General features: G+C 40.7%; 1 protein-coding gene across 19 annotated transcripts in view; it reads right to left on the reverse strand.

The window, feature by feature from the left end:
* The window catches only part of LOC121322447 (microtubule-associated protein 2-like), a 95634-nt gene extending 76688 nt beyond the window's left edge, over positions 1 to 18946 (reverse strand). For 8 of the 19 annotated variants that reach the window (XM_041262441.1, XM_041262457.1, XM_041262449.1 and 5 more), the window contains exon 1: positions 18849 to 18946. The gene's annotated coding sequence lies outside the window, so the exon portion shown is untranslated. The remainder of the gene's footprint in view (positions 1 to 18848) is intronic. The other 11 variants (XM_041262450.1, XM_041262446.1, XM_041262458.1 and 8 more) reach the window with 6 other exon arrangements.
* Positions 18947 to 27808: the final 8862 nt, after the last annotated feature.

The following is a 27808-nucleotide window of genomic DNA, read 5'->3' on the forward strand; positions in this document are numbered from 1 at the left end:
CTGTCAGCCAGTTAAACAATCAGCAGCTGATAGTCACGAGGCATTTAAAAACAAACAAGAAATGGCGGACGACACCTCGCTCGCTGGACGAAGGGACTGTGCTGTTATTGCAGTCAAGGGTTCAGCTGCCACAGCACGAATCGGAGCCAGATGCTGGCTGCACCAGCTCCACAATGACTGAGCAAGCAGATGGCAACAGATTAGCATCTAAATAAAAAGAAACAGAGATCCCCCTCGACTCAGCTGAAAGCAACTTAACGGTTAATAGGCTGTCAAACAATTGCCACCACACTTAAAGCCTGTACCTCATTATTTCTGGGACTTTGATTAGGCCACTGGGGAGAAAGGCAATGTGTTAAGAGTGTTCGTGTTAGCTGGTGATTGAGAGGTTCTGACATTTATCCGAAATGCATTATTTTATATAGAAGTTGCAGCAGTAACAGGCTTTAGCAGAGATTGTTCCCGTTCTATTTTCTCTCTCTCTCTCTCTCTCTCTCTCTCTCTCTCTCTCTCTCTCTCTCTCTCTCTCTGCAAAAGGAAGTTCCTCCTACTCTTTGTCCTGATTCTGTCTCCACTCAATCTTTAAATGGTTCCTCTGGTCCTTTTTCCAGACTGTACAAGTTCACTTTCCTCAACCCGTCCTCTACCACTGTGTGAATCACTACAATTCCCTGAAACCTGCTTCAGTGCACTTCAGCACAAGAGAAGCCAGCTGGAGAGCTGGTGCTCATGATAAAGGAAGAGCTGGCACAGGACAGTCCCTATTAGACAGCTCTCACACGCCACGACATATCAGTCTCCAGTGAGTGCAGGGATAGCAGGCCCCAGGCGCTGCAGCCATGCAAATAGGTGTCATGATAACAAGCGTCTGCACTGCTGCCAGTAGCCATTAGCAGATCGGAAAGGCGGCAAATCCTCTCAGCCGCGAATATCAAGACTGAAAACACCTTTCCTGTTGTATTTTCTGAACGGCAAAGTGGGCGCATCAATTTATTTCACCTCAGGAGGCCTGGGTTTACTTGCCTAGTTTCAGAAATTCGAATGGTTCATATCTGATGCTGCTTTTAGCAGTAGAGTTGACTCATTGCTGCTGCTGAATTTTAAGTTTTAGGCTGTATGTTTTACGATTATGTGTTTTCTACACCTTATTTAATGAGTTTGATGTTGTTTGCTGTGGGGGTGTGAGCCTCTTGCCAGGTTGTCATTGTAAATGCAAATTTATTCTCAGTGGACTCATCTAGATAAAGAAAGACTTGATTGACTGATTCATTGGGTTCGGTCACATCATTACCTTCATCCATAACCTGGAGACAGACAGAAATGGGTAATCGACAGAAGATCCGGTAACACTTTAAAATAAGTGTCTGTAATTCCAGTGTAACTAACACATGATTTCCTACTGACTTCAAATGAAATTCCTAGTGAATTCAAAAGTCACAAGTTCATGACTTTATAACATTCCCCCTAATACACATGAAACAATCATGAACAGACACTTATTTTAAAGTATTACCAGAGATCCCTTATAGAAGTTTACCATGGAACTGTGGGCATAGTGGCCATTGGCAAGGCAATGTGCTCAAACAGAGATGAATGGCAGCTATGAGGGACTGCAGCAGTGCTGCTGTGTTTCTATCCTGTTTATGCTGCTAAAGCTTTTTCATAATGCGAGACTCAGCGCTGCTTAACCTTCTCGTGACCCTGCAGCCATTAATGGGAGGAATCGTTTGGAGGCAACAAGATCAAACCCTTTAGCTGTAGCTGTTTCATGTATTCAAAGGTAGGCTTCAGTGCATTGCCTTATAGTGCCGCAGGGCATCACAACTCGCAGCACATGAATTTGAGATTTCATTTGAATCTCTAATACAGAATCTAATCATGGAACATGGGTCCTATTAAAGTGGCCAAGCAGTATATATGGGTGATGATCATTCAAGAAATAAGAAGCAAGTCTTCAAAATATGTTCATTTTTTTCTCATAACTAAATCTGTGTTACTATCACGGAGTACTGCCGTAGAGGGCTGAGTGCACGCCCTCCTACATATATCCAGGGCCTCCAGAGTATATTGAACAAGCAAAGACAACAACAGCAGATCATTCACATATCAGCAGCAAGTGCCACATGTCAGCCTCCACTCTGCTGTACAGCAGCACTGACTCATCAGAAACTAAAACATAATCATTCCAATGAAGAACGCTCAACGGCTCCCTCTAAATCAGTGTTTCTCAATTTTTTTCTTAACGCCCCTAAGGACCAGCTGAGCTTAATCATCGCCCCCTCGTCATAGGAAATAATAATAAAAAAGAATTATTGCCGATTAACAATGCTGTTTAATTAACATCAATTATTAATTACATTTAATTCCATTAGTTCCAAGAATTACTGAGAAATAATTCATAAAACAAAAATAATTAAACCCCAGTCACTGGTATAGTCAACATGTAGATACATATATAAAATGCTTCCTATCATGGAATATTGCTGACATATCTTCTTTGCTTGCGCCATGCTGTGGATAGCAACGGAGATGTGCGAACCGGTTCCTTTGAAATCCGGTACCCGGTTCCTGCTTTGGAACCGACGAACTGGACGCAAATATCAGGGATCCGGGTGCAGTGAGTACTATTATGTTTTTAGTAAAACTGATTATTAAAACATTAATTTCTCTCAAAAATACATATAATAACTATAATTGACATGTTCACACAGATAAAAGGTCTGCAAAATATTTATTACAGCAATAACAGTTTTTTTTTTTTTTTTTTTTAATTACATGTATGTCCCTAAAGAATAATTCAGTCTCACTTTTACATGAAGTGATGAAAACACTTTGAGTAAAGTTAATCTTCTGTATTCGATGGGGTCGTATTTCAGCTTGGGAGCCTAACATCCACTCACCTGTTTGCACATACCATGTGGCTAAAGATTTGTTTAATTGTAAGCTTTGTGAAATTTGCAATTAACAAGATTCATATACAAGCACACAATGGCTTTTGCTGTTGTAATAAAACTGTTACTGTGCAAATTGCAGATAATTGATTATTATGTTAACTTTAATTACACAGGGCAGTTTCAGATTGCACAACATTGCCGGAACTTCTGCTCACATACGGATATGTTTTTCTAAATAGTTTTGGAACCAGAATCAAAATACCCGGTTCGGAACTGATTCCAAAAATCTTCTCAAATGCACATCACTAGATAACAATAAGAATAAACTGTAATTATTCAGACGTGTAACGTAACATGGCAACAGGCATAAATTGAACGTCTGCTTCGTTCTGATTGGACCATATTACATTTGCATGACAAACCGGATAGCACAAATGGCAGTGACGTTGCTGCGCAACACCAAACATTTCTGATTTGATGTGTGTACACTATCTTATAGTGCACAAGTCAGTGAGTACATCACTGGCACATTGTGTGCAAGTAGTTAATCAACATTTTGAAATAAAAGTTTCCTTAATTTTAAATAAGAAAACATAACGGCCCCCTTTTTTTTAGCTATAACGCCACCCCCCTCCCACCCTTTTGGATGTAAATGCCCCGCTTTGGCTTCAGAACATCCCTTGGGTGGTAGTACCGCCCCCGTTGAGAAACACTGGTCTAAATTAAAACCATACCACTGGGCTTCCCCTTTTTCAAGGTTTGGAGCTCCGGTCACAGTCTGGCTTCACTTACCGTGATCATGAGGCTGCCTCATACACACAAGAAAAACACTGTAGACAAACACACAGTCCCAGCCTTCACATACCAGTGACAAGCTGGGAGCGAGTAGCAAGCATGTTGCCCCCAGGGGGAACAAGGGCCTGAACCTTTAACACATCCCACTCGAATGCAGCCATTCCATTCCCACTGGGGGCCTGGTCTTCCCAGAACCAAGCCAAGCCAAGCACAGACATGTGCACATCGAATGACACCCAATAAATGCCATTAACTACAGTGTAGGGAGAAGGGTTGGTGCTTGGGTGTCACCATGACAACAGTATTGATGGTGGCAGAGTTGCTGTCCTTCACATCCTAAACAGATGTCAGTTCTGCCTCCTTAATGGACAGTAAAGATTTGCAAGTGTATTCACCCCCACTCTTCTGGGCAAGATTACATACAATTCATGAACCCTTTTAAATGGGTACAGGGCATCCTGTTGTTATATCTCTGGACAATTCCTGTAGAAATACCTAAAAAACTCACTAGGCTGAAACAGCCTCATAGGTGCAGTAGGTGAAGTATTAAACTACTTAGGGCACTTAATGCATGCAACTCCACGAGCGTGCAATAATAAAAAGATAAGGTTTATGAAAAGTGCAGCTTCTGGAAAAGTCCAACCGCAATTAAAAAGCAAATGAAAATAACACTATAAAAGCTGGACGTGAACTAAGAACCATTCTACAATCTCAACCCTACAAGCTCTAGAGCAGTGTCCCTCCTGGTTTTTGTTCCAACTGTACCCTAAATTACTTAATTGGACCAATTAAGCTTCTAATTTAGGGTGCAGTTGGAACAAAACCCAGGAGGGATACCGGTTCTCCAGGACCAGGATTGGAGACCCCTGCTCTAGAAGGTTTGGGACAAAGGGAGGCCCAAGGATTCTCCTTCATTTTCCTACAGAACATTCACATAAATGAAAGTCTCAACATTTGCATTTATAAATAATGAAAAACGATTGCAATCATTTTTCAGCTCTTGGGTAGGAGCTCTGTGTTCCAGTACAATAAAATTAATTTCTATCTGACTTAATTATCAAAGGCAGAGACTCCAACACAATCCCCAAGCAACACTGCTTAACTGAACACCCCCCGCCCCCCGACCCATCTGCACGACTAACACATGTTCAGCACACGTTGTGTGAATCTGTATGGAACTTACTCCGGAGAGGAGAGGGAGGTGGGTGACTCAACGTGAGTTCCCAGCATTTGCTGCCTCCCACTCTGGCAGGGCTGGCTACCGCCTCCACACTGCTCAGCTTTGAGGCAGCTCTTCACACGCAATTCATTCAATAACAACCTCTCTGCACTGCAGCAGTGTGCCCGCTGCCAAAGACAGAACACTCACACCAGCAGACTGAAAACAGGCTCTCACTTCAAGCTTTAAAATGCAGATTCTTTATTTTCCGACAATTTTTGTTTTATTAGAGCACATTGTATTTTCTGGACTGGTGCTGCTGTTTTGTTTTGTTTTTTGTGAAATGATCAATACATATATAATGAGAAAGTGTAGTCCTGGAGAGCAAAGGACTACAACTCCCAGAAGGTCACAAGCTGAAAAGCCTTAATTTCAGTAATTGTGTTATTGTGTTAATTGTTTTATTAGTAATTATCCCCTGCACCTGGCTATCATTGTAAATTAGAGCCAGGTGCAGCGTATTTAAAGAAAGCAGCCAGGCTGTTCTAGGCTGCTGAAGTGTGTGTAGACACCAGTCTGTGCGCTTGTGTACAGCTGTAACAGAAAAGGTAGTGAAAACCTTCATCTCTGTGTCTGGATCCACATTTAAAGGGCGAAATGAACCTGAGCCACAAGGCTTGTTTACAATATATAAAACTAAACGTGAAAACAATAGCAATAGGTTTTTGATCAGGACAAACATGAAGGCTGAAAACTGACAATCAGTTTTTCCAGGACTACTGGCAACCCTAAATCAGCAGGTACAATCACCCCTTATCATGGTACAATAAATCAACCGTAACCACACTGAAATGCATGAATCTGCAGGGGCTCTTATGGTAAAATAAATCAACTGTATCCACACTGAAATGCATGAATCTGCAGGGGCTCTTATGGTAAAATAAATCAACTGTAACCACACTGAAATGCATGAATCTGCAGGGGCTCTTATGGTAAAATAAATCAACTGTATCCACACTGAAATGCATGAATCTGCAGGGGCTCTTATGGTAAAATAAATCAACTGTAACCACACTGAAATGTATGAATCTGCAGGGGCTCTTATGGTAAAATAAATCAACTGTAACCACACTGTGAATCTGCAGGGGCTCTTATGGTAAAATAAATCAACTGTATCCACACTGAAATGCATGAATCTGCAGGGGCTCTTATGGTAAAATAAATCAACTGTAACCACACTGAAATGCATGAATCTGCAGGGGCTCTTATGGTAAAATAAATCAACTGTAACCACACTGAAATGCATGAATCTGCAGGGGCTCTTATGGTACAATAAATCAACTGTACACTGAAATGCATGAATCTGCAGGGGCTCTTATGGTAAAATAAATCAACTGTAACCACACTGAAATGCATGTCTGTCCTGCATCACCCATCCAGCTGTTTTGGCAGTCACACACCCATCCATTTTAAAGACATTCTCTGCTTCTGCGCTGTGTATACTCGACTCCGCAAGCACTGCCTGTGTTTATCTGAATGCTGCTAGACGGAATGCATGCTCCCCGTCTGCAGTCACATTGTCACAGTTCTGTTGTTGCTTTTCTCTGAATGCTTTGTTCAGAGCTCTGCTTGTTTACCTCTTTGTGCTCCCTTGACTTGAGTGCTCACGCCCCACTTATCCCTGTTGATTGGTCTGTTATATACACCGCTTTGAATAAACCACTGGAAATCTGCACAACAACAAAAACCACTGGAAATCTGCACAACAACAAAAGCAGGAGCAAGTGTGCTGTTTCCCTTATCAAAGTTTACCATGGTAATTGTGCAGTTTTCCAATGCTTTTCCCATCATTATGATATGGATTTGCCATAGTTTACCATGGTTTGGCATGTTTTTTATAATATGTTTTACTATCCTCTCTGGGCTGTACAATGCATACCTATGTTTTAGCTTTGCTTTATCACACTTTATGATGCTTTTATTATGGTAACTGTTTATAGGGAGTGTGTCATACCAGTAAAATATATTTTACTGGACTCGTTTTAGTATCAAAACAGACTTTAAGTTTGCTACTGCACTAACAAGTAACTACGATGTGATAGGTGTTACAGAAACCTGCTTATCCGAGCGTGATGGAGATGAATATAATATTAGTGGGTATACACTGTATAGGAAAGACAGGTGGGACAGAAGAGGTGGAGGGGTAGCGCTATACATCAAAAATAGTCTTGAAGCTCAGGTGTTAAATCTGAAAGAAAAAAATAACACTGAATCAATATGGGTCACAATAATGGACACAAATTCAAAGGGCATTATAAAAGGGGCATGCTATAGACTACCAAATTCAGACACTGAGCAAAATAATCTGTTAAACAATAACATTAGAAATGCGTGCAGCAAAGGAGAAGCATACTAATGGGGATTTCAACTTCCCCCATATAAAATGGGAAAACCTGGTGGGGAGCATGAAAGACGAAATTGAAATGGTAGAAATGATCAAAGACTGTTTACTAACGCAATCTGTCAATGCACCAACTAGAGGGGAGGCATGCCTTGATTCAGTCTTTTGAAATAAGCAGGACAGAATAACTAAAACAGAGGTTAGAGAGCCATTAGCAAACTCAGATCACAACATTTGAAGTGCTGTTTAAAACCACAAAAGTAACGACTAAAGCTAAGGTTTACAATGTTAAAAAGGCCAACTATGAGGGAATGAAGCAGAGACTAACAGAAGTAGATTGGAGTAAAACAGAGAAAACATCCACAGAAAAAGGATGGCTGTTCTTCAAAGATGTAGTATTAGAGGCGCAAAACAATTACATCCCAAAAGTAGTCAAACCAAAATCTAAAACAAAAATGGCCAAAATGGTTTAATAAATTAATTTTAAAAAATAGTCAGAGAAAAAAGGCATTTTACAGAGCGTTTAAAAGGGACCAAGAACAAAGTACACAGAGTACTTGGAACTGCAAACGCAAGTTAAAAAGGAAGTTAGAAAGGCCAAGAGAGAGATAGAAATGAACATTGCCAAGGGGGCTAAAACCAATTCCAAAAAGTTTTTCCAATATTATAACAGCAAAAGATCATTCAAGGAAGAAGTAAAATGTCTATGAGCTACAAATGGCAAAATCATAGATGAAGAGAAAAAAAATAGCAAATATATTAAATGATTACGTTTCACAAGTTTTTACAAAGGAGGATACGGACAACATGCCCCACATGTCGACCTGTTCCTGTCCAGTTTTAAATAACTTTAGCATAACCGAGGCAGAAGTGTTAAAGGGACTAGGAGCTCTTAAAATAAACAAATCCCCTGGGTTGGATGAGATCCACCCAATAGTACTCAAGTAAATGAAGGAAACTGAACCAGGTAACTACAGACCAATAAGCTTGACTTTACAGTATTATATGTAATTCTCAAACTGAGGGCAGTAGGGATTCAAGGAAATGCATGCACATGGATTAGGGAGTCGTTAACAAGTAGAAAACAGAAAGTACTGGTTAGAGGAGTAGCCTCAAAATGGAACGAGGTAACCAGTGGAGTACCACAGGGATCAGTTTTAGGTCCTCTGCTCTTCCTAATCTACATTAATGACTTATATTCTGGTATACTAAGCAAACTTGTTAAATTTGCAGACAACACAATAGGAGGAGTGGCAAACACCATTGCAGCAAGGAAAATAATGTTAAAACTGTACAATGCATTAGTCAGTTCTGGTCACCTCGCTACAAAAAGGATATTGCTGCTCTAGAAAGAGTGCAAAGAAGAGCAAGCAGAATTATTCCTAGTGTGAATCGTTTCAGGCATGTCATATGCAGACAGGCTAAAATAATTTAATCAATTCAGTCTTGAACAAAGAAAACTACGCGGCGACCTGATTCAAGCATTCAAAATTCTAAAAGGTATTGACAATGTCGACCCAGGGACTTTACGACCTGAAAAAAGAAACAAGGAAAAGGGGTCACAAATGGAGATTAGATAAAGGGCCATTCAGAACAGAAAATAGGAAGCACTTTTTTTTACACAGAGAATCGTGGGAATCTGGAACCATCTCCCCAGTAATGCTATGGAAGCTGACACCCTGGGATCCTTCCAGAAACTGCTTGATGAGATTCTGGGATCAATAAGCTACTAACAACCAAACGAGCAAGATGGGCCGAATGGCCTCCTCTCGTTTGTCAACTTTCTTATGTTCTTATGTTCTATTATTTGAAAATATTTAAATATGAGTAAATTAGATGAAATACATTGAAATGCTTTAAACTCTTCATAAATATGTAATTAACATACAGCAACATAATTATTATCCTGCATTCTAAGCAGGTTAAGCCTTGTCCTTATTAACCAGTCAGTTATCTTATGGAAACTGCTCTATTGCAATTAGATTTATTTCATAAATTAATTTAAATAATTTAATATTTTATTTCAGTGGGTAAATATTTGAAAACAATGAAATATCTTTAATCACTGGTTTAATGGCCTGTTTTGAAGTTATTGAATTGAACATGTTTAGCATCTTCCTCATTAGAATTCCTCCTCAACCATTGCAAGATTATTCATTAACTATTTGGGAATATTTTTTTTTCAAATAGTATTTGTTTTCTGCAAAACATTTTACATATTTTCAAATAATTTTTGACACTGCAATTCATATTTGAATATTTAAAAACAAAATAGATTTATTCAAGCATATATATTTAAATATTTCAACTATTTGAAATGGTTGGTGTGGATAAATAAAATATCAAATCCAACTCTATTTGTCCCAGATCTGGTAGAGATGTTGCTGTGACTCAAATCTCAGGCATTCCCCACAATGTCATGTTTTATTAAACAACTTGGAGTGCCGTGGGTTGCTTCTTTTGGCACCAACAAAAAAACGAGTTTGAAAAAACATTTTTTCCCGGGGCTGAGAGCTGTCCTCCACACTTAGGATAATCAGCATCACTGGCAGCTTCTTTACTGACCATCGCAGCTCTGCTGGTACCCGCTCTGTGGAGATGCCAGGCAGCACGGAAACACACACGTTCTCTCAGGCTCTCGGCTCAAACATGAGAGAATGAATTCAGAGCTTTTTCATGCAGTGACTGGCTGTTCAGCTTACCGGCAGACAGCACAAAAACCTTGAGCCTGGTCTGTCTTCGGGGTTCATCAAGAAGAGACTACGGAGTATGGTTCGATACACAAAACCTGAAGAGAGCAGTGAGGTCTAAAATGTACCCCGGAGGATTCAAATCAATGCTGAAGAGGATTTCAGAGTTCATACTGACCTTAACTCAGGAACGTGCTTATACAGCCTTGTGAAACTTTCCTATTTGTTTTAGAGCAGTTCAGGTTCTTAGAAATGGCAAAGTATCCAAAGTAATGTACTATAACTATACAAGGCTTGGGGTTATGTTAGGAGTTACATGTCTATGTTAAGGAATCTCAAAACTTTTCAAAACAGCAAAGGTAAGCATGACATGATAGTGCTGTGGCCCAAGCTGTTATCGGCAGAAAGGAGACTCCGAAGCTGGAAAGCTGCAGTTTAAGTGCTAAAGCACTTATTAATCCCACAGTGGAATAAAACAACAATAAACAAACAAATACGGCACAAGAGCCAAAATAAAGAGTTAAAACCAAAACTAGCATGAGGCAGGCTGAGCTACACCTTCCCTGCCTTTCCATCTCCAAACACCACCCCCAAAGGGCTTGTTTCCTCCCTTTTTATACAGGTGGTCATTCCCTAATTAGCATCAATTACTCCATTAGGGAAAGAGCACACCTGTGATTGTTGGCAGGGATAGATTTAACCCCGTCCCTGCCACAGTAAGTCTGTTTGAAGCACATCTTCATAGAAGGACTATGTCCAGATCTTGGCTAAGGAGCTGGCTTTCTGCGTGTGGTCTCCAATGTCACTGAACATGAATACGAACTGCAGCATAGTTTGAAGCAATCCTGGCTCGGGTACCAAGAAAGTAGCCCCAATACTTCCTAACTTCATTAAAACAAAATACAATCTTTTTAACAGCTCGACAGACCTTGTTCTTTATTTGCTTGATAAACGACACAGCCCAGCATTAACTCCTTTCCTTGTGTCTTGGTTTGGCAGGGAAGGGAAAAAAGGGCCAATTAGTCCCTCTCAGACCTCCTTGCCAATCTTAAACTGCTGTACCAGAACATATTAATGAGCTGGGTTTCCCACGCATCCTTAACTGCGATAAAGGGTACATTGAGGCTAATATAGGTCAGGTGCCACTACAGCTATAGTGAAGGGTGGAAAATAAGTCTTCCATATAGCATAGCAGCCTTAGCCATTCAAGACATGACTACACCTGAACTCAGTGAAGCACAATGAGACAGAACATGCACTAGCAGGGACCTCAACAGCATTACCAACTGAGGGCTATACTTCTGCTGGCCTCATGTCTTACCTCCCCACCACTAGGAGTCAGTGTGGAGCACAACAGCACCCAATGGATAAAAAAGGGAGAAGAACACACCTCCTATATCCAAAGAACAACGTGTGCTTATACCACAATACTGTTCTTCAGTACATACAGCAGGGGGATATTTTGGATGCTGACATATTTATCCAGTTGAGTAATGGGTTTGGTGTGCATGGCTCTATAGAATGTTCCAGCGGAGGTGTGCAGAAACTGGTTGTTGTGTTTTTGGCTTGGTGAAGTGTTTTATCTTTTTTCAGTGGCTCTTTTTGTGTTCACAACTGCAGCGCATGTGGAGAGTTGCCAGTAGCTAGCTTCTGGGTGGCTTGCTGAAGCAATGTGTAGAAGAACCAGCCGTCCTCCCCCTGGGCTCTTTCGTTTATGTTTTCTTGAAATTGTGAAGACCAAGGCACTCCACCATAGTTGAAATGTTACTGTTTCACAAAAACTATATCTATATATATATAGACGCACTGTCTGAAGTGATTTACTCAACGAGTGACTATTTCCCGCCTTATGATTTACCCCCGTTTTCTGTCAATTAAAAGTGTAAGAAGCTACAATATCATTGGGAAATATAAACGGACAAACTATACACAAACTGGTCAGTCAAGGAATAAGGTAAATACAACAATGGAATTGTTATTTCTAAATACACACAATGGCACTAAATTGAATATGGTTGTGGGAAACTGCAGGTTTAATGAAGCGTATTCCAACAGTACATACTGTGCCTGCCTAGCAATGCAAACACGATGCACAACACAGCAAATACTCCTGTATAAACTCAAGTCAAAAAACGTGAAAATAAATACTACACTATACACTACAGAAAAGCCATCTAAAAAGCATTGTTTGGGCAATGCTCTACGCTCTGTGCATTGCAGTCAACATTTACCTTATAACACAATGACAGGTTCAGCAGGGAATAATACAGTCACATATTACCACCAACTGATCGGAATGCTACAGCATGTCTGCATCTTTTTCAGCTTGCCAGCCAAGTTAATCAGGACTAGCAGTTACCAAGATTAAGCTTTCACTTGGCTCTGTGCGTTCCACTTGACTTGTGTCCCTGATACCCTTAGTCATGACCAGAAAAGAATAACGTTACAGATGGTACTGGGATTGTGCTTAGGCTTTCAAGCTTAAAGCACTAAAGGTTATGCATCTGAATAGAGTGTGGCTTGAAAGGGCAAGCTTCAGTCTACACTTTTGTCTCTCCATCTCAGTGTGTGTATGCAGAAGATATAGTGTACTGTTTAAGCATTCTGCCAATACAGACGCAGAATAGTTTATATCATATACTGTACATTAGCCCAATGTTTATTTTCTTAACTGTTTGATATTGTAATATGAGTGTATTCTGTATATTTCACAACTGTTGTTTCAATGTTTTCCACACTAACTTAAGTATCCCTTTAAACTGGCAAAATGTCAAGCCTCGTCCAGTTCACCAACTGTACTTCTGCTGTTGAATGTTAAACGTCTGTAAAAATCAACAGCACTGCATTGTACAAACAGGGCAAGACCTGCAACACCCTAACAACAAACCCAGGAGAGAGTCTGAAAAAAATAAGGCAACCCAGAAAAGTCTTTAAACTCAGATTTTCAGATAGTTTATGCTACGGTTGTTTGGTGTTTTCCATTTCAATCTGAAATTAAAGAGGACCTCACTGAAAGGCAGCCACAAGGATGCAATCAGCTCTCAGTTCAACCAGGCTGGCTGCTGCCCGCAGTCACATTTAAAGAGATACTTACACCATCTGAAGAAAATGTACATTTTTAATATCCTGTTTTATGCGGGTTGTCTCTGCTAGATCATTTGTTACCCACTTTTTCAACCAAAAAGAGCTGCTTTTTTCTACACCCTCTGCAACTGTGGTAACTGCGTGTTAGTAAATGGAAAATCTCCGTACAAATGGGACCACAATTATAGCTGCACAGCCCAATCACTTCTCAAACCACCCACTTTAGAAATGCAGCTCTTGGGAGTCTTTCCAGAAGCAGACCGGTTGTTGAATAACAAGCATGATAATAAACAAAGATCTAAACAACAACAGAGGACGACCCCAGATAATAGGATATTCAACATTCAGGCAATGTGTACAACACAACAAGGCTGTTTAACGTAGCACAGAAAGCCATTGATTTATTACACAGCAAAAGGACAAATCCAACCCAAACCATGTAAATATACCTGGAACCCTCAGCTATACTGCTAGACCCGCCTTACATGGGCTGAGGTTGAGCTACACAGCACACCCTGGTTTCATTAAGCTCCATACACGCCATGGTGCCACCTCCATCAACCTGAGTTCACAACATCAGTCCTTTCTGCTGTAAAACCACATTAATTATTCCATACATGAAATGGCTGATTGAAATTTATTTCAAGCTTGCAAAAGCCCTCAATCAGAAACTAAGTTTGACAGAACCATGACGTTACACTCCACAGACATGACGGCGAGCCAGTCAAAACTATTTTTTTAAGCATGCAGCAGAAAATCACATGTTTTTTTTATATTTGTATATGGTCTGAAGGAAAGAGAAAGCTGTGTCCTTCTCCTGCACAGAGATGACCTCCAGTACAGAACCACACAGCCAGTGTTGTGTGAGCCAAGTTGCTATAGCAATTGCATTGGAAAAGCTGCCAGTCAGCTTCAACTATTTGGTCTGCGGGTCACATATGCTAAGCAATCGAACACCACACACAATACGAAGCCTGACCATGCCTTTTAATCAGAAATAACATGTTTTATAAGAATGAAGTACATTTGGCAAAGTGCCACATCCTGGGTCCCCTCCAGACCACAGAAATAAAATTAAAAAAGCTTGCTTGCGGACTTCAGTTTTATGAATAGAGCCCTTGCATTATCAACGCTGCTGATTTTGTTCCATGATTATGAAATTATTTAGTGTTTGCTGGTTCTGCTCCAAATTAGTATTTTCTAATCTGTCTGCAGCAAGTGCTGCTCTACCTCTGTTCAAAGTCAGAGAAGCAGTCATTCAAATAGGGTTCCCACACATGCACGAAACAAAGCAGCTAATTGGCATTCTCAAACCACTTTGCAGCTGCATTGGTAGTCATTACAAAGCCGCAGAGGGAAGCTTCCATAAACTGAGAAAAAAAATGAAGTGTATAAATGTAAATGTGCTTACTCTGCCCCCGATCCAGATTGCTTCCCTAGAAGGATGGATTTGGGGGGGCTTTTTATTCTCTAGACTGTAGTTTATTTGTCAATTGCTTACAATAAAGTGGACTGCTTGCACTTTGTTTGGATATGATGCGCTGTGGGCATCACTAACAAGCACGTGTAAAGGCCAGAGCCGGAGGTTCAGCCTCTCGCAGTGCCAGTAGATTTCTTCACTGTGATGTGGTCTCGGCAGTAAAGACAGCTTCTAACTGTGGAGCCGTCCACCCAGCAGGCCTGGCAGGGAGTTCACGTTGGAATATGGTTTCCTGTCTGTGTCACAAGATTACAAGTGTGAATCTCTGTGAATCCCAGCGGCTTCTCTGTCTACATTTCTTCAGCTGCACAGAGGAAATGCGATTGAAAAAGAGGGTTTCCTTTTTTCTATGCATGTCAAAGGGGTCTGCCGTTGGACAGATGAAATAATGCACCAAGCATCTGGATTTTGTAACTGATAAAGGATAATAGGTCTATGTACAGTATTTGCTGGAAACATGTTATTATTTTTTTCAGTACTGCAGATCAGATTAACAACGCCACTCTCTGTTAATAGTGACAACACTATTAAGGATGAGTTGGTTTTGAAGTACAGACCAATACGCAAATCTGAGGATCCTGTTGCCATTGACTGTAAGAATGTGTTTTTTTTTACTTTATTTGCAAGAGAGAGAGAAAAAAAAAAACCAACGACAACTTTAACATGAAATACTTGTTCATCCCAAGGATAATATTCCAGATACAGAGCACTGCTGTCATGTGCAGCTCTTATGAAGTTACACACTTGTCTCTGGGTGTAAAGATCATGCACCATATTAATGGATGTCTTTCTAAACAGATCTAAACAACATCGTCACACTAATTAATAACAGACCTTACCTCATTTTTAGTATTTATACGGACAGAAATCCACTAAAGAGAGTGACATGTTCGGTTTTCATACCACTCTGTATTCATTGGAAACAGCGCTGGGAGACCCCACTAAAAGTGTATTCAAACTTCTCTATAGAAACAGTTGTTCCTTTGCAAAAAATATACTAACTGAACTGGACAAGAGAAGAAGGTTTTAACTGGACGGTTTTATGAAGGGTTGAACTCCCCATACGACAGTCGCTTCACTGCTTGCATTACAAGACTTCTGACAAGTCCCTTCCGCTGAAAGTATAAACTACTGGAAACATTACACATTCAAACACGCACTTGCGTTGTCATGTATTTCAATACATTTCTCAAGCAGTCACAGCAAAAAAAATGCCCCTCCATCTTGTTGCCATTTTACTGCATGTCGCAGCTTAGGGAGTATTTCCAATGCATTGTATTGCATGTAGCAGCTTAGGGAGTATTCCCAATGCATGGTATTGCATGTAGCAGCTTAGGGAGTATTCCCAATGCATTGTATTGTATGTAGCAGCTTAGGGAGTATTCCCAATGCATTGTATTGTATGTAGCAGCTTAGGGAGCATTCCCAATGCATTGTATTGCATGTAACAGCTTAGGGACTGTTCCAAATGCTAAACACTCTTATCTGAGTTGGCAGCTATAGGCATAATATTGTGGGATGTTGGCCAGCTGGTTTCCAGGTGCTACCATCCGTAAGATCATATAGCCCCGCTATTTTAATCCTTAGACTCCACCCCCACTTAAAGAGACAGTGGACCTGATTAATTAGGCTTTTTATAAAGACAATATTCTTAAACCACGTCTCCAAACAGCCATGAACACACTGAGCTCAAACCGCCAGACTGCTCTGATTTTGATGTGGAATGAATATGATTTGCTGAGGTGGTTGAGCTGTGGATTGATCTATCACTGTGCATATTAAATATTTCACTTTATTATATGAATGAATCATATAAAAACGTGTTGGTGCTGAAGTTGTTGAGCTTATACAGCGGGGTCTATTTGATTGAGCTGTTTTGATATTAAATCAGGACCAAAGCTGTAACTTTGAGGCAATGCTACACTAAAGAGACTCACGCACACTGTTGAAGATGTGGGTTATGTCAAAGTCTCCCTGCTGTTCTGTATGAGCACCAATGCAATATAGACCTTTTCTCAGCTCACTGGATTCACAAATCTGGCGCTGGAACCATGGCGATTGCACTGAAATTCATGCACGTTGGTAACATGGTGCAAGACTGGAGATTTGTTAATTCTGCATAAAGTATCATCAAAGAAGGGGCACTCAGGGGCTAGGAGCATTCTAGAATTCCAGAAGGGTCAATTCCAAGTAAAGCAGTATAATTCCAGAAGGGCAGGGCTTCATTGTGATGTCATACTCTGCTTAAAGAAAATGGTCCTCACCAAGTTGCATGCTGCATTAGTAACACACACTGCCAAATCTAGCCCAGACTTCGAGTCCCAATCAGATACTGTAGAAGCTGTCTGATCCATACCTACACTGCAATACCAACACAGTGTGTGGAGAGAGGCAGCCCTTGCCTGGAGCTGACACTCCCCCATCTCCACCTATCTGTGAAACACCTCATTCACCAGCACCCATTTTAATAGCTGGCTAATGCCATTGCTTATCTATCTGTATCCACACCTCTCTCTTCACAGTGTGTGTCACTGGCAATAAAATAAGAATACAAAAACGCAGGAATGTAATTCTAACCCTGACTGTGATCTCGGGTCTCTTAAAAATGAAGGGAAAGGCAGCTATTAATTACCAACATAAAAAATGCAAACAAGCTGCTATATAATTATTTACCATTATGCAATAAAGAATGGTTAAAAGAAGGTTCTGGCAATAAAATAACACGGGACAGGATGTATTAGGCTAATCATTTGGTCATCTAAAATAAGGGTGGATTGAAAAAAAAACTGTACTGCGGTCTAAATACCCAAAATGCGCAGGGGGGAACACACCGCAAAAAAAAAAAAAAAAAATTGAATCTATTGCGACACCGGCCTTTCTCATTGTGAATAACTGTATGTACTTGAGATTTTAATAATCATAAAATAAAATGAAAAATAAGGGAAATATAAGACAGCGACATATAATATACATTATATAATAGTAAGAGCCAAATAAAGTCAAAATGCAGAAGCTTAAAGCTTTTTCTCCCAATGAATTAATAATAATAATAATAATAATAATAAATAATAATAATAATAATAATAATAATAATAATAATACAGTTTGAAGAGTTGTGGCAAAAAAAAAAAAATAATAATAAACCGCAGCATATTGCTCCCAAAAGACCAACTATCGAAACAGAAGGCAAAGCGCAATTTAACAAACCAGATAACGGTGCTCTCTACCAAATGAAACGGCAAATGTTCTTACACCATATATACAACAGAAAGTTACTCTGATAAATATTACAGACATTTACATTTTGTTCTGCACTGTAATAAGAAAAAGACTGCATGCAACCCCAAGAAATGTTACCCCGCATTTCCGCACAAACAGTGCTCAGTACTAGAATTGAATTGCACTATCAATCTAGAGAATAGAAACGCCGGCTGATGGGGATCGGCGTCCTTTGTTCTCATTGTGACCACACTACTTGGCATGAACCGTATATATAATATATATATATATATATATATATATATATATATATATATATATATATATATATAGATAGATAGATAGAGAGATAGATAGATAGATAGATAGATAGATAGATATATGCGCGCGCAGGGGGGGAACACACGGCAAAAAAACGGCATTGTGGGGTGTGGTATATATACACACATATATATATATATATATCTTATATATTGATATTATATATATTATATATTATATATATATATATATAAAGCAGAAATGATGACGTTATTCTTGCAGCATCTATAGAAAGATCACAATGACAAAAGCACTATAACATTAGGAGCGCTGTAATCTGCAAGTCTGAAACCAGCCTGGTGATTGTGACGCTTTGATAACCTAGGTCCAAGCTGTATGGTGTTGAAATCTGCCATGCACGCAGGAAAGTGTTAATACATAAACTGCATTTCTCATGTCCTCCTTCTATTGTAGCAGCACATCTCAGAGGTTATTATCAATATGTGTATATATTACCATCCAATGCGCAAAAATGACAAAACCTACGGAAAAACACTGTACTGATCGGTGGTGTCGCACAGCGTAAAGAATCTCCTCGCCTCTTTGTTTCTGCACAAAACAAAATACCAGCTTGCTTGTGTTGCTAAAAAAAAACAGCGCATTGAAGCAGGCAGAAACACACTAGAAATTACAGGCAGCTGCTACCAACCGAGAATCATTTTAACAGCAAGACTGCACTCACTTGATGCGTTCTTTCCGTGGGACAAACTGGGATTAAGCTATCCCTAGATTGTAGAAATGAATGTACAAGTGTTTATATCTCCTGTATATTTTCTATATAATTGTAAGTGTTTTATTTTCTTACCTGTCTTCTTTCACTGATCGGTCTTGAGAAGAAGCCGCTCAGATCTCAGAAAGAATTCTGCAGAATAGAAGAACATTGAAATATCCTCACTCCGCCTCCATCCAGCCAGGGGCCGTAAATATGTGAATTGAAGCGCACTCGCTTTTTAAAGACGTTGCAGATGTTCTCTAAATTTATACATTTTTAAAAAATATATTATGTATTTATGTACTGTTCTTACTGTACAGTAAAGAAAACTATGATGGCTGAAATATGGCCTTTTTTGCTTGTATTATTTTGGAAATTATTCAGGTATTTCTGCCTCTATGATTATCAGCATCGGTAAAATTATTTAATTTTTTTGTTTGTTTGTTACTTTAAACAGTCATGAGGATTTTTCAGAAATAAAGATATTGAATTCCCAGAAATGTTTACATTGAATTAGAAATGTTCAAATTGTGTCTCAGGTGCAGCAGAGGACCTAAATAATGTATGATGAAGCACCTCCAAGCGCCCCAGGGAAAGTGCCTCCCTGACTCTTGTAACCAGTCTGTGAAATGATTGAATGAATCTCCTGCAGCAAGGTGTGAAGGTAGCCGGCCTGGCAGTGCAGCTGAACGAGTGGCCTGGATTTCAGAGCTTCCTTAGAGAGGTGTTGGAGGTGTGGCAGGAGGCGTAACAAAGGAGAACACACTGCCATAGAAATCTGGCCAATGCTACACATATTTCTGACAGCTTTGTTTATCTAATGTATTATATTATTAATTGCTTTAGATTATTATTTGTTCATTTAGCAGACGCCTTTATCCAAGGTGACTTACAGAAACTAGGGTGTGTGAACTATGCAGAGTCACTTACCACAACGTCTCACCAAAGAAAGCACAAGGAGGTTAAGTGACTTGCTCAGGGTCACACAATGAGTGAGCCAGGATTTGAATCAGGGACCTCTCGGTTGCAAGCCCTTTTCTTTAACCTTTGGACCACACAGACTCCTATGTTTTATAACGATGTGCATTATTTGATTACATCTTGGTTGAGCATCACAGATTACTAGATCACAATCCCCTTGGACTTAATTGAGTTGCAGGTGTTTAGTGGCACGTGTGAATATGAGTGTTTGAGCTTGATTATTGTCATATATGGATTGGAGCTGTGTTAAAGGCTCATGCAATGATATGTTCCTCTTAGGTCCCTGGTGGCTCTGGTAACGTATTGCTCATTAACACAACCATACACATTAAGAGTGCTGCTGTTTTAACTGTTGGTGTTGGAAGAATATAATGACTATAACTGACTCTGTTAACTTTGGCTCAGCATGGATTCCTAGATGTAATTGCAGGTGTTTTTACTGTGGGTTTAAAATCATTTTCTTGTTTTTTTTTTAGTTTGGAAAGACTTGCAAGAAGTTGTTAAGCTAACGAGAAAGAAATCATAACCTGCAATGATCTTTTTTTTTTAAAGGCCCTGGTTTTCTGATTGGGGGCAATTGGAAAGGTAACACTTCTTGTCCTCCAACACAGGGCAGAGGTGTGACCCGAAAGGGATTAATTACTCAGAGGAGCGTGGAGTGCTCAACATGTTAATCACAGACCTGTTCCTGCCTTGGATGTTGTGCCGGGGCACGTCTAGGCGTTTTAATGCTGATATAATACACAATGACAATGAGTGGCTCATGTCCTATCATGTGTTGAATTCCCAAAGCAGTTTTGCATTTTAAAGTGTTCATGTCAAACCACCAGGCAGTGCACGGTTAAGCATATACAGTGACAGTAACAGCACTGAGTTGTATGTTTACAGAGCGTCAGCTTTTCAGATACCTCCTGCATACTTCTAACAGGTTGCACCAACAGTATGTTCTTACAAGTAATCTATTAATCTGCAGTGGAAAATCTCATTCCTTGAGGGGTTTTAAAGCCTTGGTTTACTGGTTAGGAAATTGAAAAGGGAACACTTCTTGTCCTCTTTACTTTTCCACCATGGAATAAATCACAGATAAAAAAAAAAAGATTGCATGCTGACATTGTAATGGCTTTCTGAACTATCTTTACAGGGGTATAGTGAATACTGCACTCCCCTTTGTGGTGTAAATGATTACCTTTGACTGTGTGCTGGCAGAACTAATAACCCTTTGTGTGCTGGTGGAGCTATGCAAATTGATTACATTGTATTCTAACCATTTCAAGCCCTGTCTGTACTGGTTGCAGCAGTTATAATAAAACCAAATATTCTGGCAAAGATGCGTATAAGTGCACATCTCTTAATAATAAATCCTGAGCTCACATTAATCTTCATGCAATTATTAAAAAGGTGTTTTAATTTCATCCTGGCATAATTATTTTACACCAAGCTTTGTTTTGTGTAATGTTTATCAGGCACTGATGTAAATGCATTTGATCGGACTGGCAGAAGCGTACACATTTACCTGATTACAAAGAGAAACGTGATGCTGCGGGGCGGGGGCTAGAGGGAGGGGGTAGCCATTGACTCCCTGTCTAGCAGCACTGCTGCTCAGCTAAGTGACAGGGAGGAAAGTACATTGCCATGGCTACAGAGGCAGCACACACTGAAATGTTCAAGGCTGCACCCAAAATGGTCGTCAGTGCAGCTGCTCTCACAGCCAAGGCTTGTTGATTTAAATCTAGTGGCATTTTAATCAAGACCTCACCCCATAGTGACACTCGCCCTCACTGTATCACTAGCCTGTTTTCTTAGACAATACAGACAAATCGTGTTTATCCTTTAAAAGCCTCCAACGTGCAATAACCCTTATCTGTCTCCGTCCGCAGATTGCATGCTGACGGATGGTTTCCACAGTGCAAAAAAAAAAAAAAAAAAAAAATCACCAAAGCACCACATTCCTGGCTCCCAAAGGCCAGTTCTATTGATCGGAATAGCATTGATCAAATTGGCCAGGTTTACAAGGAGTGATCTAGAATAGCTTGCAACTGTGCTGTAATCATCCAGATGACTCACTGTTCTTGTTTGCTAAGCTAATGGGGCTGTTACATCAGACAGTGAATACAGTGTCTGACTCTGAACGCCATGACTTCACAAACTATAATCAAAAATAACTAATTGCATACATGGCTACCACTGACAGATGACAAGATAACGAATCAACGAGGCTAGGATGCAGCAAACACTTCTTATTTTACTGTCAGTTTGGCCAGCCAGCTCTGTTCCAGATCTGAAGTAAAGTTGAAATGCTTCTTTAAATTAAGGATGGGTTGATTAGAAGAAAAAAGGTATTAGCAGAGCGTCAACATGATTTCTGTGTAATTAGAAAGAAATCTCAGGGCTGTGCAAATCTGGTGCAACTGCAGAGTTAGAGATTGAGGTCCGGTCAGGTTTTGATGTGAGTAGTTATAGGGATTGTTTAGGGAACAGCAAGGAGGTATAGTGAATCATCATGTCATGAGTTTTCATGAGGTGTGTGCTCGAGATGAGGTTTTATGTATTTAAGAATGAGACAATCTGATAGGCCTAGAAAAAGGTGAATCAAATCACCAACTCTCCCCAAGCTAAAAAGAAAAAAAAAAACACGTTTGTTGATGTTACTTTGTAGCTTTAATCATGGAAAAAGCATTGTACTTGTTGGTTGATGATTTTGTTGTTAAAAGGCCAATTAATTTTGCATGAAAAAAAAAAGCAAGATAGAATAGCCATAACTTATACTGGCAGAAGGGCTAGGCTGTCACTGTTCCCTTTCAGTGACCTACCTGTCTTTTTATTCCCTAAATCCCTGAGAAGCTTAGCGGCTCATCCAGCTGGCAAGACATGGCTCCTGTCTGTCAGGATCTGGGAAACCAAATGGTTATCCCTTAACCTTCTTGTTATTCCACTCCAACTGTGGAGGGTTTGCTTCTGCACTGCTTAAGCACTTCTACCCTGCGTCCGTAAACTCATTAGACATTGCAGACTCCGCAGTATTAATCTGATGAGCAGGGGTGTTCACAGTGCCTCAGGTTCAGAACAAAATTAAAATACAGGACTTGTATTCCTGAACAGGTCAATTTTATTTTAAAAAGTCTTCGGTTCCCCAAACACAAAAATGAAATCTACCCTGCTAAAATGTCCAAATCCCAGTAAAATTACTATAGTGGTTTGCAGAAGTATTCACTCCCCGGCAAATTTTTCACATTTTGTTGGCACCTGAGCATACTCCATGATGCTTTCAATGTAGAATATTTTAAATGTAGAATCTAGATAAAGTTAAAAATTGCATACAGAATATAAATAAGTAATATTTACAGAGAAAAACAGATTAATCTCAGTTGCATAAGTATTCAACCCTTTTGCTACTGCAGCCCTAAATCAGCTCAGGTGCAAATGATTTGTTTGAAAGGTTACAAAATTAGTGAAATGGTTTCAGCCTGTGTGTACTCAAAATGGTTTAACTTGTAGATAATTTCTTTCAGGTATATAAAGACTTTCAAACTAAAACTCACATAATGATCCAACAAAGCAACCATGAAGACCAAGGAGTTTTCGAAACAAGTCAGGGATAAAGTGGTAGAGAGGCAAAGAGCAGGAGAAGAGAACAAAAAAATTTCAAAGGCGCTGATTATCCCTCTCAGCACAGTGAAGTCCACCATTAAGAAGTGGAAGATGCATCATACCACACAGACACTACCCAGATCAGGTCGCCCTCCCAAACTGAGCAGCCGGGCAAGCAGGATTCGTGATGTCACTCTGAAGCCAACAATGACCTTGACAGATCTGCAAAGTTGTGTGTCTGAGATGGGAGTCAGTGTCTGAGATGGGAGTCAGTGTCTGAGATGGGAGTCAGTTTCTGAGATGGGAGTCAGTTTCTGAGATGGGAGTCAGTTTCTGAGATGGGAGTCAGTGTCTGAGATGGGAGTCAGTTTCTGAGATGGGAGTCAGTGTCTGAGATGGGAGTCAGTTTCTGAGATGGGAGTCAGTTTCTGAGATGGGAGTCAGTTTCTGAGATGGGAGTCAGTTTCTGAGATGGGAGTCAGTGTCTGAGATGGGAGTCAGTTTCTGAGATGGGAGTCAGTGTCTGAGATGGGAGTCAGTTTCTGAGATGGGAGTCAGTGTCTGAGATGGGAGTCAGTTTCTGAGATGGGAGTCAGTTTCTGAGATGGGAGTCAGTGTCTGAGATGGGAGTCAGTTTCTGAGATGGGAGTCAGTTTCTGAGATGGGAGTCAGTTTCTGAGATGGGAGTCAGTTTCTGAGATGGGAGTCAGTTTCTGAGATGGGAGTCAGTGTCTGAGATGGGAGTCAGTTTCTGAGATGGGAGTCAGTTTCTGAGATGGGAGTCAGTTTCTGAGATGGGAGTCAGTTTCTGAGATGGGAGTCAGTGTCTGAGATGGGAGTCAGTTTCTGAGATGGGAGTCAGTTTCTGAGATGGGAGTCAGTTTCTGAGATGGGAGTCAGTTTCTGAGATGGGAGTCAGTTTCTGAGATGGGAGTCAGTTTCTGAGATGGGAGTCAGTGTCTGAGATGGGAGTCAGTTTCTGAGATGGGAGTCAGTTTCTGAGATGGGAGTCAGTTTCTGAGATGGGAGTCAGTGTCTGAGATGGGAGTCAGTTTCTGAGATGGGAGTCAGTTTCTGAGATGGGAGTCAGTTTCTGAGATGGGAGTCAGTGTCTGAGATGGGAGTCAGTTTCTGAGATGGGAGTCAGTTCTCTGAGATGGGAGTCAGTTTCTGAGATGGGAGTCAGTGTCTGAGATGGGAGTCAGTGTCTGAGATGGGAGTCAGTTTCTGAGATGGGAGTCAGTTTCTGAGATGGGAGTCAGTTTCTGAGATGGGAGTCAGTTTCTGAGATGGGAGTCAGTGTCTGAGATGGGAGTCAGTTTCTGAGATGGGAGTCAGTGTCTGAGATGGGAGTCAGTTTCTGAGATGGGAGTCAGTGTCTGAGATGGGAGTCAGTTTCTGAGATGGGAGTCAGTGTCTGAGATGGGAGTCAGTTTCTGAGATGGGAGTCAGTTTCTGAGATGGGAGTCAGTTTCTGAGATGGGAGTCAGTGTCTGAGATGGGAGTCAGTTTCTGAGATGGGAGTCAGTGTCTGAGATGGGAGTCAGTGTCTGAGATGGGAGTCAGTGTCTGAGATGGGAGTCAGTTTCTGAGATGGGAGTCAGTTTCTGAGATGGGAGTCAGTTTCTGAGATGGGAGTCAGTGTCTGAGATGGGAGTCAGTTTCTGAGATGGGAGTCAGTGAGATGGGAGTCAGTTTCTGAGATGGGAGTCAGTTTCTGAGATGGGAGTCAGTTTCTGAGATGGGAGTCAGTTTCTGAGATGGGAGTCAGTTTCTGAGATGGGAGTCAGTTTCTGAGATGGGAGTCAGTTTCTGAGATGGGAGTCAGTTTCTGAGATGGGAGTCAGTTTCTGAGATGGGAGTCAGTTTCTGAGATGGGAGTCAGTTTCTGAGATGGGAGTCAGTTTCTGAGATCAGTGAGATGGGAGTCAGTTTCTGAGATGGGAGTCAGTTTCTGAGATGGGAGTCAGTGTCTGAGATGGGAGTCAGTTTCTGAGATGGGAGTCAGTTTCTGAGATGGGAGTCAGTGTCTGAGATGGGAGTCAGTTTCTGAGATGGGAGTCAGTTTCTGAGATGGGAGTCAGTGTCTGAGATGGGAGTCAGTTTCTGAGATGGGAGTCAGTTTCTGAGATGGGAGTCAGTTTCTGAGATGGGAGTCAGTTTCTGAGATGGGAGTCAGTTTCTGAGATGGGAGTCAGTGTCTGAGATGGGAGTCAGTGTCTGAGATGGGAGTCAGTTTCTGAGATGGGAGTCAGTGTCTGAGATGGGAGTCAGTGTCTGAGATGGGAGTCAGTTTCTGAGATGGGAGTCAGTGTCTGAGATGGGAGTCAGTTTCTGAGATGGGAGTCAGTGTCTGAGATGGGAGTCAGTGTCTGAGATGGGAGTCAGTTTCTGAGATGGGAGTCAGTTTCTGAGATGGGAGTCAGTTTCTGAGATGGGAGTCAGTGTCTGAGATGGGAGTCAGTTTCTGAGATGGGAGTCAGTGTCTGAGATGGGAGTCAGTGTCTGAGATGGGAGTCAGTTTCTGAGATGGGAGTCAGTGTCTGAGATGGGAGTCAGTGAGATGGGAGTCAGTTTCTGAGATGGGAGTCAGTGTCTGAGATGGGAGTCAGTTTCTGAGATGGGAGTCAGTGTCTGAGATGGGAGTCAGTGTCTGAGATGGGAGTCAGTTTCTGAGAGCTGAGTCAGTGTCTGAGATGGGAGTCTGAGATGTTCACACATCAACAATAAGCCGGTGCCTACACAAAGCTGGCCTGGAACGGGTGGCAAGAAAGAAGCCATTACTCAAAAAGCCTCCTCTCTAAAGCATGTATGGAGTTTACGATAAAGTATGTCGATGATACTGAAGGCATGGGGAAAAAGGTTTTGTGGTCAGACGAGACAAAAATTGAACTTTTCGGTCTAAATTCCAAGTGTTCCGTCTGGCGCAAGCCCAACACGGCACATCACCCAGGCAACACCATTCCACCAGTCAAGCATGGTGGTGGCAGCATCATGTTATGGGGATGCTTCTCTGAAGGGACTGGGAAGCTTGTCAGGATAGAGGGGAAAATGGATGATGCAAAGTACAGGCGAATCCTTGAGGAAAACCTGTTTGAGTCAGCCAAGACTGGAGTGGAAATTCCCATTTCAGCAGTACAATGACCCGAAGCACAAAGCCAAAGCCACACTGGAGGGGTTCAACAAGAGAGTTATTGTGGCCTAGTCAAAGTCCTGATTTGAATCCAATCAAAAATTTATGGCGGGACTTGAAAATTGCAGTCCATCGATGATCCCCAACAAACATCAGAACTGGAGCAATTTTCCTGTGAAGAATGGGCAAAAAATTCACCATCCTTCTGTGCAACACTAGTAATATTTCCTTTGTAAGTTTTGCTACATTTAACCTCCTCCTCATATAACAGTGTTCAGTTTAACCACTACAGCTTTGAATAAAAAAAGTTTGTTTGAAAAACTGCATAATTATTTGTAATTCAACAAAATGTGACTGCAAACCACTGTATATTAGTTTAATTTCTGCAGTGGCAGTGCTGTTAAACCATTCTGCTGCTTTTGAGCCAATATAAAGCATTTTAATTGGAATATGGATATTGCAATTTCCTGTGATTGTATGGCACCTAACACTAAAATTTCCTTAGTAAGGCTCCAAACCAGTGTTTTATTCTGTCTTGACTTGTGCTGTGCGTAGTCTAATACAATACTACAGCACCCCCTTCTGGATATTATTGGGTTGGTATATTAACCTGTTATCTTTGCACTACAATATAGCTTGTAAAGTAACTAAGGTTTTAAAATAACATTGTAAAAAAAATAAAACCTTCTGTGAGTTGAAATACATTTTTACTCAGGCACTGATTTCTGACAGAATGACTGCATTCAATCTCTCAAACAACATGTGGTTCAAGTTATTTGTGTTTAGATCTGCCATCATTTAGATTGACTGAAAAGGCCAATGGTATAAGCAATACCTTTGACATGTACAGCCTGTAGATCTAAAAGCAGGTCTTTCATTGGACACCAGTTCTCTAAAGGCATACTGAAGAATTGGCTGAATTCCCAGATGCTACTCTTTTGGCCTCTGAGGATTTATTTACCTGGACCGTTTGTCCATAAAGTGATGCTCAGTATATGAGACACTTGGCATCAGTTCAGTAACAAGAGACTGTGCACTTGGTGATTTATCTCTCCATGTTAATATCACATAATGGCCATGCAGAATACGGAACTGAGAAAAGGCTTATTTTTATTCAGTACATACTGCTTTTGCATTGGGATCCTGTGTGTAGAATGGTGGTGAGACTATTGATTTAAAGAGAAGCCAATAAAACCTGTATTGTTTCTTAGGAACAATGCAGCCCTTTTATACACACATGTAAGGCATTCTACAATAGCAGGTCACTTCTTTAAAGAGGATGTTTCATCTTGACATTTATGGCAGTCTGATTATGGAAATTCAATTTCATTAGCTTTTTCTGTTTGTTGTG

Source organism: Polyodon spathula, chromosome 10 (assembly GCF_017654505.1).
Source record: "Polyodon spathula isolate WHYD16114869_AA chromosome 10, ASM1765450v1, whole genome shotgun sequence".
NCBI classification, from domain to species: Eukaryota; Metazoa; Chordata; class Actinopteri; order Acipenseriformes; family Polyodontidae; genus Polyodon; species Polyodon spathula.